At 45.6% G+C, this 16107-nt stretch overlaps 1 pseudogene; it reads right to left on the minus strand.

Annotated features, from left to right (window-relative positions):
- Positions 1 to 15860, minus strand: part of LOC114796404 (polypeptide N-acetylgalactosaminyltransferase 13-like) — a 33496-nt pseudogene extending 17636 nt beyond the window's left edge.
- Between the last annotated feature and the right edge of the window lie 247 nt (positions 15861 to 16107).

A 16107-nucleotide genomic window follows, 5' to 3' on the forward strand; every position in this document is an offset into this window, starting at 1 on the left:
TGTCTGCTAATGATCACATTCTTTAATGGAAAACGAGGTTAAAAGAGTCAGAATAGATGTCATGTTCTCTTTTTTTGAGACCTTCTTAGGCCTTGATTGGTGGGTGCACAAGCCCGTTCGGAGAAAATCCGTTTTGTTTTTGAAAAAAACCCCGGGGGCGTAAGACTTTCGCAGAGCTCCAATGGACAGTTTTGATTGATTGAGATGTTTTCTGGATAATATATACACATCTTTTTTTTTAGCCCTGCTTCTATTTTTGAAATTGATTGGCAAGGGCGTGGGAGAATCAAATTGCACGCTTGACGCACGCCACTGCAGAAATGGAGACGACTGGGGTTACATTAAAGTAAACCAGTATACGTGTGTGGGTTGATATAAAGCCATTCTGACACTCTGCATGAGATGCTTTGTCAGTGGTGAGGAGACAGAAGCTTTGCCATCGTACGAACTGAGAAGTCCTTGCAAGCCTTTGGGCAAAAAATGAACGAGTCCCCTGCCAAACGAAGTGTCATTTTTAAGCCTCGTTATTTTTCCGCTTTTTTGAAGTGACCATCAACAAGTGAATCATAATAGCTACAGTCTGTTCAGCTGATGATCTGTAATGATGTGTTAGATGCTATAGTGGAAAAACAAGCTGTCACATTTCACCTTCCGATGCGACAAGGCCGTGGAGAAGACGAGTAGTTCTGCATGTAAAACACACACACAGACTCTGTCTCTCTCTCTCTCTCACACACACACATACACATACAGCTGTCACCGTTGTTGCCGCGGTGCTCGGAATGAGTGTCCGCTAAAATTACATGTGCTTGTTTAGATCGCAAATAGTGTTCCGAACACAGATGTCTGCGACTGGCAGGCAGAACTGACAAGAGCCAATTGCCCCCACACACACAGAGAGAGAGAGAGAGAGAGAGAGAGAGGGAGAGTGCATCCATGTCCAAACATGATACACTACAAGAATTACAATGGCATACATCATCCCAAGCTGACTGTCGCGTCCTCGGCCTGTCTGCCCCGTTCGTGCTCACCACTCTCCTCACACGGCTCCAAAAATCCCATCAGCACCTGCACCTGCTAAACCCAGCACCACCAGGTGCATATAAGGACTCACCCGTGATCCCTTCCCTGCCGGATCTACTGTCCAGCTGACCTGTCCTCCACCTGTGGAATGGGAGAATCTGTCCGGTCTGTTTGATTTATTTTGTTTACCTCAAACCCACTTTTTTTAGTTTCTGTCTCTTCTGCTGTTCTGCAGATTTAACCTCTGATTTTATTAAAAACTTGCGCCTCCATCCCCCATCGTGACACTGACACCCTTAGCTGGGCGGGGACTGCGTGCCTATGTTTTCTCACAAGCATTAATAAATGAAACATTAAGTGAATGTAAAAGTTAATTGAAAATGCAAGAGTTTGAATAGTGCATAATGCTATTTTCATATTCCAATATCAATTTTTTTAAATCGTTTTTTAATATTTATTATTAATTTTTACATTTTACCAATATTCTGCCCTAACACTGACCGTAATATAGATGACTGCCAATTTAACTAATTTAATTCATAATTGCAAATGCCAATTTAATTCATAAAACATTTCTTTACCCAAAGCGTATTAATCAGGAACGTCTTCGTTTGCTATCAACCGATTAACAACTATAATTCAAAAAAAAAATTAATGTGTTTGCATCACAGACGCATGAAGAAACAACCAAAAATCTCACTCAAAAGGGTATCACTTGCATTTGGCAGCCATAAGATGACAGACTATATACTTTTTGTGTATGATATTGATATCAGCTTCTCTCCTCACCGGTCCTCTTTGATCCTGGCCAGCAGCGGCTCCAGCCAGCCCACGGTGCACTCGCAGTGGGCATCCAGAAAGGTTATGACCTGCCCTCGCGTGGCGGCAGCCCCCCGCAGCCGTGCCCGGATCAGCCCGGAGCGCTGCTCCATCCGCAGGATCCGGACCGGCACCTCCCAGGTTGCGCACATAGTCCTCCAGCTTCTTTTTCAGGAAGTCTGGATCAAAATTTTCATAATAGACAAATATAACCAGGAGATAAAAGCAATTTCTTTTAAATGTCTTTTTATTAATGAATATGGCTTGTAAAGAATTTAAGGCATTGTGGGTAAATCTAACACACTTGCCTATTAACCAGAAGACCACAAAATCTCAGGTTCAAATCCTGCTTAGCATCGTTGTGTCCTTGAGCAAGACACTTAAACCTGAGTGTCTCCAGGGGGACTGTCCCTGTAACTACTGATTGTAAGTCGCTCTGGATAATGGTGTCTGGTAAATGCTGTGAAATGTAAATGTTAGATAGAATGTGGGTTGTGCTGACAACAGAAGTGGGTTAAAGAACATTGTATTTCCCGTCCCAGTGCCCTGTAAGCGTAGAGATTGTGAGATATGAATTTCTGATGTACCTCTCTCACTGGCATCGTCCACCAGCAGGATCTCCACAAGAAGGTGGCGAGGGGAGCGGCTGATGACGCTGTGGACGGTCCGCAGCAGAGTGCTCCACGCCTCATTGTGGAAAACAATGACCACGCTGGTGTTGGGCAGGTCATCAGGGTGCACCTTGGTTTTACAACTAGGAGAGAGAGCAGAAGACATTTTTCTATTGCTAATTCAAATGAAGAGACCAATCTTTCTACTGGCACATTAAATCCCAGTACTGTAATTACAACATTAACAATTATATGATAATAATAAAAATAATAGCTAATTTGTAGTTTTGTAATCGACTGACAGCCCTAAATGTACAGTAATAATATAATAATCATCATAATCACAATATTATTTGTGTGTATTTGTTTATTATGTATTTATTATTAGTATGGGTGGGTGGTAGTAGCCTAGTGGGTAACACATTCGCCTATGAACCAGGTTCAAATCCCACTTACTACCATTGACTACCTGAGCAAGACACTTAACCCTAAGTTGCTCCAAGGAGGGACTGTCCCTGTAACAGGAAGCAGGAAGACCTTTACAGTGTTGCTACACTTATGGATAAAGAAATAGAGGTACTGCAAATGCAACAGCGCCCAGTGCTCTGGTAAAATGTACATAAGAGGTACAAATAGATATATAATATAAAATTTGTAAAATTTGTACAAACACAGTATCAACAGTTAGCTAGTGACCAGTCTGGAAAGGGCAGCCTCATAAGCAGCGCAAAGGAAAAGCAACCGGAAAAGTTTAAGGGCAACTGTGGTTTTAATGGGGACCAGAATGTGGTCACCATGTACTGTACACCAAACAGAAAGCAGGAGCGTGTCACCATGGGGCTCTTTGCATAAATCATGAGCGTCCATTAGCAGAGGAGGAGGGGTGCAGAGGGCGGACGAACTAGTCAAGGGCCGGGTGGGCACAGTGGACCACCTGCTTCCCAAAAACTGGCCTGGCTGACTGACAGAATGGGGGTAAGAGGGCAGATTCCTGGCTCTCAGGACACATTTCTGTGCCACCAGTCAGACGCATGGTGAGGCACATTCTCTCTCTCTGTCTGCCTTTCATTCTCCGCAACCCTCCCAGCTCTCAGGGTGCTTGCACTGTGGCGCTACTCCCTTTAACAATGATATTTCAGAACCGTGATCGCATCAGTAGAGATTTAGTGATGCAATTATTCCCTTTCCTGCAGCATTCCTGCTGAATGTAATCAATACAGAGACTCATCGAGTATTTGGAGCAAGAAATGCCTACTGCGTCCATGAGAGATTTATGCCTTTATGCTGTACACACCGAACAACGCGATCCTACAACGTCCCAATTTCATATGTGCTCGTGATGAATTGAAAAATAGGCTTCATGCTCTTCACAGGAAACAGATCTGCATAAAACTGACTCACAGCCATGCGTCAGAGAGGGAGAACACCATGCGGGTAAATCAGCAGGGTAAGACGGGTGCTGATGTTAATGTTTCCCCACCCCAAAAAATACAGTTCACTGGCTTTTCATTCGTTGGGCCACTTCGCATAAAAAAAAAAAATGCATACACAGCCTCACCTCCTTATTCACCGTATTAGATACATCTGTCTTGCACAGGAAAAGTATGAGGAACATACACTCACGTTTGGTATCAATGGTCACGTTCTGTATGGCTGCTGACGTACCACTATCGATGGAGAATACAACGTTAATGATGGTCACTGTTGGGTACCCCCAAGGAGCCATGTGGTTACAGAGAACATACTCTACCAGTCAAGATGGCAAAAGTCTCGCATTCTGTTGGAGGCTATGAAGATTATTGATGTAGGCTATTGTAGGCATATTTAACTTAATGTTCCTGGTTTGTAAAGAATGTCATCATCGTACGCAAGCTTCGAAAATAAACGTGTTCAACATAGGAACTCTTTCAGAATCGTTGGGAAACCACCTCAAACTTAACCAAGTTGAGAGAAGCCAAGAATGTGCAATTCTTTCATCAGAACCTTTTATTTACTACATAACATCATGTTGGGTGGTAGTAGCCTAGCGGGTAACACACTTGCCTAAGAACCAGAAGACCCAGGTTCAAATCCCACTTACTACCATTGTGTGGTTCCTGAGCATGACCCTGGGGGATGGTAACTACTGATTGTAAGGCACTCTGGATAAGGGCATGTGATAAATGCTGTAAATAAACCATGTGTTATTTCATAGTTCTGCATGAATAAAGCCGTTTAATAACCGTGTTCAAATCATGGCAGCCATTTTATAAAAACATCATCGTGTTCTGGGTGACGCACCAAAGGAAAAAAGGTTGCTAGTTGCTCTTCCTCGAGACACAGAAAACCACCAAGCACTAGTTTTCTTTTTTAATTAATTTGCGTAAGTGCTTAGTGCATAGCGCTGCACTCAGTGACCTGTCTTTAGAGGTGAGAGGTTGCGAGGCTGTTGCCTTTCAAGAATCTTTCCTGGTTTTCTGGCCTTCTAATGGCTGGGCAGCATTGAGACGCACTTTTCTGTCACTCCGGTGACAATAGAAGTGCTATTTTAAATGGCCACTGTTGGTTTAGATAACCTCTTGCTTCAGACGTACCTTTGCTAAGCAACCGAGTGCTGTGAAGCGATAATACAAAGCCCAGCGCCGAGGAAGAAAGGTCACGCGCCCGCTCCCACAGGCGGCTCGCGCTCGGCTGGAATTAAGGGTCATTAGTGCAATTCACAGCGCGTCTCTGGCCATGTTCACGATCGCTAAGCTAATGTTGCCAAAATGGTCATGAAAATAAAGAAAATTGAATGAGAAGGTGTGTCCAAACTTTTGGCCGGTACTGTACGTCGTAAACAAGCTACGTTTTACGTGTGGATACGGCAGCTAATTTAAATTTGCAATAAAGCTCCAGCTGCAAACCAATAGGAACGTAACAGCAGTGATATTGCCATGCAAGACAGTCAGAAATACTTTTAGTAATTTTCTAATTACATTGTGGATTACATATGTGGGCATAATATTTGTCCCAGTATTTTTTTTTTCAAGTTGTCTATAATATGCCAGTCACCAAGTGTAAGGTAGACGTGGAGAAATACAGAAGTCATATATTTTCGGGCTATCTTTGGGGTTTCTGCTTCACGCAAATGCAGAAAATGGATGACAGTTGAAAATGATTAATTTTCATGCTGGCATTCAAAAAATAATTGGATAAATTACTGAATATTTTTAAATTACATGTTTCAAAATGGTTCTGAATACATACCTTTTTATGCACTGTAACAGAATATTGAATTACCGAATACATTTGTTTTAGACTTTTAAGTCATTCTTAAAAGTATTTAGCCCAAACCTGAAAACACCGTGGTGATCTCATCTTTTTGCAGTCCTCTACATTAAACGCTGCTCAATTGTCTCAGATAGTCCATGCACTGAATGTTACAGCGAGTTTGTAGATAGCATAACCCCATTATGAAGAATCCTGCATCAAGACTTCCCACTGGGCCCTTGACTGTGTTATATGAATTAGAATTACCCACCATCACTCCTTCCATAGCTGCTTATTCGTAATCAGGGTCGCCATCTGTCAGAGCCCCATTCTGGAGCCAACTTCACAGCAACACCCAATTGACTGCAAACGCACAAAAATGGACCAGCCTATCATCTAGTTGACTAAGCCTTTGAGCGATAGATGGAAATCGGAGAGCCTGGAGGAACCCAAATCAAAAATGGCAGCGCATGCAAACGCCACACACACAAGCTGGAAGCAGGAGATGTGAGGCCATGTCATTATCTGCCACGCCATTGTGTGGCCCTGGATGAGAACCTCTGTACGTGTAATGTCAAATCACTCACCCGTCCAGCCTAACATCAGGCAGGCTCCTGTTGAGCGCAATCATGTCGCTGGCCATCAGGTTGAACTGGTTGATCTTGAAGAGGTCCTTCATCTTCTCCTGGTCCTCCTTGGGGACAATGACTGGCTTCCCCATTTCACCTGGACCTTCATGGGCTCGAGATATGACGGCTGTATCAAAGCAGAAATGAAAACAACATTTAGCATTCAAAACGATAAATGTGAACACAGGAGCAAACACCTCTTGGTTTTCACAAAATCTGAACTGGAAGAGGAGTAAAATGTACAGGATCCATGGATATTAGAGGTTTCATCTTTTTTTTCATCTGAAATTGTTATATCTCAGCGGCGGTGACACGGATATGAAGTTTAAAAAAATGAGCAGTGTTCTGGGCCATTGAACCATGTTATAGAATGTGTCAACTACAGTACAACAACATCCTCGGTAGGAGACTTGCGGTGCAGAAAATCTGCACTCTACACAACATCTGCATCATCCCTAAACGTGCAGAAGCATCCTAAAGCCAATCGGTTTTCTTCCAGAATATAGAAATGACTTATAGGGAATTAAAGGGTGTGAGTCTACATTTGTGCTTCAATGTCAAAAAAAAAAACAAATCGATATCGAGAGGGGGAATTTTCGTGCTTTGATCACCTTTTCATAAATGTTTTATTTAACTTGTATATTGTATGTTTATAGGTAACCATCAAGAGCCTTTCCTGTGCTAGACTCTCGCAATCTGCCAAAAAGGACTTGGACATCACCATACTTTGGAAAACAGTGATATTTTTTAATGCATCTGCAAATGTATTTGAGCAGAAGTTTTCTGACAAATTCTCCCGAGCCTTCTGACTCAGCGTTAGTACGACTTACAACGGCTGCCTGAGCCCCACACCGCTCGCAGGATATTAAAATCCTACAGAAAGCGTCTGGTGGCTGCTGCTCTAGATTATACGTATAACGGGGCAAACCGATAAATAAAATAAATAAAATAACTCCCGTCAACAGCAGGGCAGGTAAAGAGATTGAACCGAATCCCTCCTGGGGGGGAGGGGGGGGGGGGGGTTTGCCGTATGGAGTGGGCACTGGCCTGATCTAATGACCCTATCTGCGTTAATACACTGGCTTACACGCAGGATTACTCAACAGGGCAGCGCTGACGTGGTCAGCATTCATGCAGCTTTTATGCAGCCACATGAGGAACTGATTTTGTTGCAACATCACTATTAATCAGAAATAATCAGAAATATGAACACTTCAATATGAACACTTCATTAATACTTCATTTAATAGTTGCAAAAGGGCCGTTAAATGTTTAATGGAGATATTAGCCCCTCTTTTTCTAACACAGCAGGCCACATATGGGTAGGCAAGCATTACAGAGTCGAGGAGGAGAAAAATGGAGATGCCTCTTGGCGTCTTATAGGATGTGGGGGTTAGACGATGACATGTCAGGCAGTGATGAAAAACCACAGTCTTGCATGCCATCAGCTGCCACAACTGAAACTACACTAACTGTAGACCAGAAAGGTAAAAAGATACATAAACCACCATCTTTCATTCTTCTAGTCTAACTATTCTTTTGAGAATTCTGTCAATTTTTTTGGCCTTTCCAGCGCCTACATCATTCAAAGGTAAAAAAGGACGGCGATCCACAGTCCTGAAACATGTCTCTGACCGGCCTGCTCAGAGGAACAAAGCATGAGTCCGTCATTTAAGACAAGTTCCTCGTGGTACTGACAGGCAGAAGGCTGACAGACGAGTGACGCTGGTGAACCACGAGCCAGGTTGGGGCTGCAGATACTGCATCGTCCTGCCTACCCACGTGGGGTGTGCATCTCAGAAGCGCTCAGATCTTTTGAGGATGCAGCGCCCATGACGCCGCTGTTGTGGTGAGCCAAGTACAGCTCTGTAGAGGGTATATTTTCACCACCCTCATTCTGGGGTTTTCCGTTATAAAAAAATGAAAATCATAGCATTGTGATGAACTGGTACCGGAGTAGTAGAGAGTCTTCAAGACACTAAATCATTTCAATTAACCATCCATTCTAACAGCACAGCATTCACTTAGCTTTCATTCCATTTTTTTAACCTCAAAAGACCCTGGAGCTCTCATTCAACCGTTGTTGAATAAAAAGCAAACCACCCCCCAAAAAAAGAAAAAAGGCATTTCAGTACAAATGTGGCATTAAATAAATTAAACCGAAATAACTGGGGAGATCAGCAACAAATGGAAGGACGCTGGGAAATGGGAGCACACTCTGGGTTTCTAGCACTCCAGAAAATTGTCTCTCATCGGCTCCAAACGTAAGAGGATTAACTCGTGTAAAAAAAAAAAAGTAAAAAAAAAAAAGGTTTTAAATCTGGCTGTCGCTGAAATGACGGCATGCAGGTGAGGTTCACGTTCTTCATGCGGCCCAGCGGCGATTACATCTGATCAAGTGTTCTTCACAGCATCATTACGGGATGAAGGCATCGTTCCTCAAGGACGCGCGACAAAGACAAGGACAGAACCGGTCCTCCTGCCCGTTCTGCATGAACTGCAGTACGTACAGTCTCCGGCCGAACGGAATAGGAAGAACATAGGACTTTTTTAAGGACTTGCGTCACGGAAGAATGACATCAGTTCAGCAGATATCAGGCATGAACTGGCAGTAATGATGGTGACGACTGCTTTAATGACAAGCCACGTGTAAAAATGCTTAATGGTCCAAACAAGCTGCATTCTGACCCCACATCTCACGCTTCCTGTATCAGATGTCAGGTAATGACCACACAGCCTTGTTAATAAAATTCATGGCAGAGGCCTGTGAGGGCACAAGGTATAAGACATGAATATGCAGCATGTTAACCAGCATAATAAATAAAGATAAGAATGGGCGATATGAAATCAAAACAATAATCGCATTATTTTTAAGCTATATCTCGATAACTTGAAATAATAATTTTATTAATAATGATGCTGTGACCAAACGAAGATGGATGAGAGGCTGATAATAGCAGTGATTATAAGTTGATTGTAGATTTAATTCGACCATATCATCTTACATTTACATTTACGACATTTATCCAACGTCCTTATCCAGAGCGACTCGCTAGTTACATGGACAGTCCCCCTGTCTTGCTCAGGGACACAATGGTAGTAAGTGCGGTTTGAACCTGGGTCTTCTCCTTCATTGGCGAGTGAGTTACCCACTAGGCTACTAACATCTTACCTCGACACAACCACAAAAAATGTGCATGTGGCATGAGAGTTCTCTGGATGGGCAAGGTATTGAGCTGTTTGCTTTGACAGGGTAGAGAAGCGAAAGGTAGAGAAGGTAGAATGCATGTCCTAGTAACAAGTCACACATCCCTAAAGAAAACTGTAAATTAGTAGTAGAAAATAAGTCCACCAGTTATCTTATGGCAATCAACTAATTGAATCAACAAAATTGAAGCCTATTTATGGTATTGAAGTCCTGCTGTTTTTACCCGTTCTCTCTGTCCCAACATGATGGAACACCTTGTTCCTGCCTTGCACCCAAAGACTGCTGGGATAGCAAGCCGCTTCTCTGCTGGGACCCTGACAAATGGGAATCCAGAATGGATGACTGTGTGTGTAAAAGCAGGATACTGTCCTTAAGCATACAAGCCTGTGTTTTCTGGGAAGATGCCTTTTACTCTGGGAAGGATGAAAGGTGACCGCCACTGCAGTAACCTTTCACCATAACCATAGCGGTTAAGGAAGCAGCCCCGTAATCAGAAGGTTGCCGAATCCTGATCCACCAAGGTGCCACTCAGGTGCCACTGAGCAAAGCACCGTCCCCACACACTGCCCCCCGGTCACCTGTCATGGCTGCCCACTGCTCACTCAGGGTGATGGTTATATGCAGAGGACAAATTTCACTGTGTGCACCGTGTGCTGTGCTGCTGTGTATCACAAGTGACAATCACTTCACTTTAAGATGGTAGTAGCCTAGCGGGTAACACAATCATCTATGAACCAGAAGACCACAAAATCACAGATTCAAACCCCACTTGCTACCATTGTGTCCCTGACCAAGTCACTTAACCCTGAGTGTCTAAAGGGGGACTGTCCCTGTAACTACTGATTGTAAGTCGCTCCGGATAAAGGCGTCTGATAAATGCTGTAACATGCCGACGATACAGGTGCTCCCCGTTCCTCACAAATACAGAAAAATACCAAACATTCAAAAGAAAACCAGAACCACTTACAGATGCAGTATACAGAATTTAGGTGGGAATTTAGTTTTCATTTGTACACTTTCATTACTGTGTAATAGCCTGTACTTTTTTTGTCTTTGGAAGCTCAGAATGAGAACTTGGCTCTAGAGATCATCTTTCAAGATTTACGTTGCACTGTTGCAGACAGGACCACTCGAATTTATTTAATCTCTCCCTCCAAGCCACTGGAACCAGTATGAGATGGACCAGAGGATAACTCTATGGTTTCTCCAGAAAGAATCTAAGGTCAGGGGGAGGTCATCTGAACAGGTATGTCAAAGACATTAATGCAAACTGCATGTGAAAGTGAAGTGATTGTCATTGTGAAACACTGCAGCACAGCACATGGTGACACATCAAAACGTGTCCTCTGTATTTAACCATCACCCTTGGCGAGCAGTGGGCAGCCATGACAGGCGCCCGGGGAGCAGTGTGTGGGGACGGTGCTTTGCTCATCATATCTAATACTTAAGAGATACCTGCAGGTCATAATTTGAAACCCCGATTTGAGAGGGGGAGGTATTTACTCCTAGATAGTCTACGAAATATACAAAAAAAAATATCCTTTCCGTTACATAAGGAAGATCATTTCATCCCAGTTCAGTTAGCCCCTCCCCATCAGCACGCAGAATTAAGAAATTAATTCTGATACTTCAACAATACTTCAGCGACATTCATTCCGGCACAAAGGCACAACAAAGCAAAAACTGTGAATTGGTGGCGGATCTTAGCCCGGCTTAAGCCCCTGCTTTTCTTGGCAGAAGGGCTGATTAGACCTCGTCTGACAATTTAATTCCCTAATAGCTCCACTGGCATATTTAGGCCCCGTCAGGCCCGGCGCAGAGCGCAAGTGTCAGCGCGGCCAGGCCACAATTTACGATTTGCGCCGAGAGAAAAAAAAATCCCTGCTTAACTAAATTTAGAGGTGATATTTCGAAGCCAATCAATGGAATTAACGTGTTCAAAATAAAATACATTTTTCGGCCTTTATTTATGTCTTCGCTGTCAGTCTTTGGCACAGCGACCTTCGAAGTAGCTTAAGCTGGCCGCACTAAAACCTATTTACCAGCCAGAGTCACCACTGGTGATTAAGATCTGTAATTAACTGTCCAGAACGGACTAATATGACATTAGAAGTGCAGAAGAAGGTATATGGGCTTATGCATGCTTATAACAGGCATGTGGTTGTTCATTTGCCGTTAATAATTGTTAATAATTGAGATGAAGGGATAAAAAACATTTGTGGGGTGTTATTTTGCTACATGGGGTGGGGTCCACTTGTTCCCCTGGGGCGCAGCATTACCGCAAGTCATAACACAGTGACGGCATTTCCGTCCTGCTGGCAGCGCTGTCCTCCAGAATAATGGCGCCCACAACCACAGGAGACAAGCACCACTGAACAGTTGACGCAAATATGCCAGCCACCAGACTCGGCAGCTACATGAGATTTTCGAACCACCACCATAGTCGTTCATTAGCATGCCACCCATCTGTTGGTTACAGTTCAAGCACATTTGTGTACATTTACATTTACATTTACAGCATTTACCAGACGCCCTTATCCAGAGCCAGTTACAATCAGTAGTTACAGGGACAGTCCCCCCCTGGAGACACTCAGGGTTAAAAGTCTTGCTCAGGGACTCAATGGTAGTAAGTGGGATTTGAACCTGGGTCTTCTGGTTCATAGGTGAGTGTGTTACCCTAGTGGTTAACACACTCGCCTTTTAAATGGGTGGTAGTAGCCTAGTGGGTAACACACTCGCCTATGAACCAGAAGACCCAGGTTCAATCCCGCTTACTACTACTGTGTCCCTGATCATGACACTTAACCCTGAGTGTCTCCAGGGGGGGGACTGTCCCTGTACCTACTGATTGTAAGTCGCTCTGGATAAGGGCGTCTTATAAATGCTGTAAGCGTAAAAGACTCTTAAAAGCTATTTTACTACTTGCACATAGACTGCACAAAATAAAAAAGAACTTCCTCTTTCCAAATCAACTATATCGAAGACGATATATAGACGATATATATATATGTGTGTGTGTGTGTGTGTGTGTGTGTGTATGTATATATATATATATATAAAAACCTATAACATTCTTTCACTTCCTCTCTGGTGATTTATTGGGCACCACTGCACTGCACAACTGACCCGGGCACAGACAAATGTCCCTCGGGCCATGGTGGCACTTGAAAGGCCATTTAAACAATGATAAGATCACAGCTCGCTGGTGTTTACTTGAGCCGCACATGCTTAGCCTGGATCTCGCTGAAGAGATCTAAGCTCCTTAGATCCGTAGCTGCAGCAGGAGCAGCGCGGGCATGCCGAGGTCGGGGTGGCGGTGAGGCGCGGGGGGCGTGACGCCATGTCTGACCTCTCAGGGCGGGCAGGAGCGAGCGTCCTTCCTGTCGTCGCACTTGTTTGCACCTCGCTTAAGTAGAGGCAGCAGCAGCACGTCCACCAGCACCCACACCAGGGACGTGGTCAGCACCACCTTGCAGTAGACGAAGCGCCGCATGGGTGCGGCGGGCCTGCGGCGCCAGGCGGCCGCGGCAACTCAGCGAGGGGACGGCTGGACGCGAGGAGAGGCGGAGAGGAGGCGACGCGCCGGCGGCCTCATCCCACTACAGAGAGACGAAGGGAGAGAGACGAGGCGTTAGCCAGCAAATGAGACAAAAAATGACTCTACACTACGCTCCGTTTACTCTGACATCTGGACCACCGCAGAATAATTAGCCTTCGTCTTCGATTTTCATGTCCTCACCTCTTCATAAATTTAATCCCACTCTTATAAATGCGGTTTCAACGTGGGAATCCAGAAGGCTGCAGAGTCTGACAACATTAATTGAGAAAAAAAGAGAATTTTGTGCACAAATGTTGCCTTATTTGAATGTGAATTTACTTCTTTTTTACCAAAATGTATACTGCTTCTGTCGCTGTGCAAATAGAACAGGAAATACATACAGTGCAGGCCACACCTTCTCATTCAATGTGTTTTCTTTACTTTCAGGACCATTTACGTTGGTAGATTCTCACTGAAGGCATCAAAACTATGAATGAACACATGTGGAGTTATGTACTTAACAAAAAGTGGAGACCTGGACTTCACAGTCACCGGACCTGAACCCAGTCGAGATGGTTTGGGGTGAGCTGGACCAACAAGTGCTAAACACCTCTGGGAACTCCTTCAAGACTGTCGGAGAACCATTTCAGGTGACGACCTCTCGAAGCTCATCGAGAGAATGCCAAGAGTGTTCAAAGCAGTAATCAGAGCAAAGAAACTAGAATATAAAACATGTTTTCACTTATTTCACCTTTTTTTTTGTTAAGTACATAACTCCACATGTGTTCATTCATAGTTTTGATGCCTTCAGTGAGAATCTACCAACGTAAATGAAAATAAAGAAAAACCATTGAATGAGAAGGTGTGTCGAGAATTTTGGCCTGTACTGTACATTTTAAAACTGCACAAATTCAGCTGGAGCGAAAGGGCCATCGGGTTCTTTTTGTGGCTTGTCGCTCAATGACGGCATCAAAGCAAAAAGTGGAAGAACTACAAAATTGTAAGAAGTTCTGAATTCATGAAAAAACGCCGTGATGCTGATGTGAATTAGAAAAGGAGCACAAAGCAGGAGCAATCCTCGCACAAACACCCGCATAATTGACATGGCGAAGTGAAAAACACACCAGCAGCCGCAGCGGCACCGGGGCCGGCGCAGGCGGCTGGCGCTCGGCGCGGCTCCTGCCAAAGGGCACTTTATTAAGACCGCTCCCCGGAGGAAATCCGCTAATCTGATTTGCTCCTCATCCACCGGCATCACTCCCTCGCTCCGCCGCGCCCCCGATCCCTCCTCCCCGCCGGGCCGGCTGTCACCGCCACGGCCGCTCTGGGGGTCCCGTTAGTCCCCGCCCTGCGTTGACTAAATACCACGGTGGCCCCGGCGCGCCGTGGCCCGGCTGGGTGTGGTGAGCGGCGTTTTTTGCGGGAACTTTCGGGGAGGCGGGAGGTGACCGGCTCCCGTGCACGTCGAAAGGCGCAGCGGCCGGGCCGGAGGCCGCGGGCCCCTTTTGAAGAAGTTGGGTCATTAGTCCGGCCATCTGCACGAGTGTCTCCTGTATGACGAGCAGCTAAGTCTCCGGGCGGGGGTCCTGCACGTGACAGGCGCCGGGTTCTCCCGGTGGAGAAGGCAGTGGTGGCCTAGCGGTTAAGGAAGCGGCCCCGTAATCCCGATCCGCCAAGGTGCCACTGAGGCGCCACTGAGCTGAGCACCGTCCCCACACACTGCTCCCCGGGCGCCTGTCATGGCTGCCCACTGCCCACTAAGGGTGATGGGTTAAATGCAGAGGACAAATTTCACTGTGTGCACCGTGTGCTGTGCTGCTGCGTATCACAAGTTTCACTTAAATTCACTTAAATTTAAGAGGAGAACGTCGCTCAGGAAGTGCTCGGCCTAACCACATTTCAAGACGCAAAAAACTCTGCACCTCTGTGTGGGTGCGTGTGCGAGACGGCGTCTGACACAACCTCGCCGCGGAGGAAGTGAAAAAGCGGGCCGCCGCGGACCGGGGAGACTGTGGGCCCGCCGAGTTTCCCACGTGCCGCCAGGACAAGCGGCCGGAGAGGGATTTTCCTGCGGCGTGCAACCGGGAGGCGACGGGGCCAAGGTCAGGGGTGGCCCGCCATGGCATGAAGTCCCGTGGTGCAATTCCACCGGAGGATTATTACAGGGGAGCCTCGTCCTCAGACAAAACTGGCCAATCTCCCTGGCTTACCGACCTACTTACAGATATGGACAGAACAAATTAAAAACGAACTGGACACCCCCAAAGCACCCGCTGTCCAAAACGTCCCCTTCGGTTCACAAACGTTTAATGAGCTTTTTTTTTGTTTATTAATTTGCTTTGAGGGGGCGGGGTTACATAACTGGACAGCGTTTGCACCCTGTGAGTTAACTCCAGCCAAAAGGTTTGTTCCACTGGCCCGCCAGATTAACGGAATGTAAAGAATGTCCGCAACAATCGACGGAGCCTCGTGAAACTAGTGCATACTCCAGGCACGGCATGCACCACGTCATAAATGCATGCATACGAACGTACGTGCGCGCATATTAATGTACTATTTATGTATTTATGCATGTGTGCACGTCCCTAGAACCTGGCCAGCATCTATAGGAAACAGGATCCTGTGGGATTGCTGGTTTCCAGTGGGGCTACAATGCAGCGGACTGGTATGGGGGACACAATCATGGGGGACACAATCACATATAGGACTGGATTCAGAATAAGAATAGAATAGAATAGAATAGAATAGAATAGAATAGAATGAGACGGCGCACTGACTTACTGAACAGGGGTGGCTGACGGTGGCACCTTGAAGGTCCTGCTTGTCTGCAAACGTGTTGCATAGGGCAGTCCCCGGTCTCGACGTGCACCGTTACTTTCGGCGGACGGCATGACAGACGACGAAGATGATGAAGATCGCGCGCGACGCGAACATGGCAGGTGAGACGCGGCGACGTGTCACGAAGATCGAACAAGCGTCGAGAGGGACGTCACGGCGCAGCCTGCAAACAGCGGGCTTCTGAAAAGAAGGGTCTTCGGCAAGGGCGCT

The sequence above is a fragment of the Denticeps clupeoides genome, chromosome 9 (genome assembly GCF_900700375.1).
Source record: "Denticeps clupeoides chromosome 9, fDenClu1.1, whole genome shotgun sequence".
Taxonomy (NCBI): domain Eukaryota; kingdom Metazoa; phylum Chordata; class Actinopteri; order Clupeiformes; family Denticipitidae; genus Denticeps; species Denticeps clupeoides.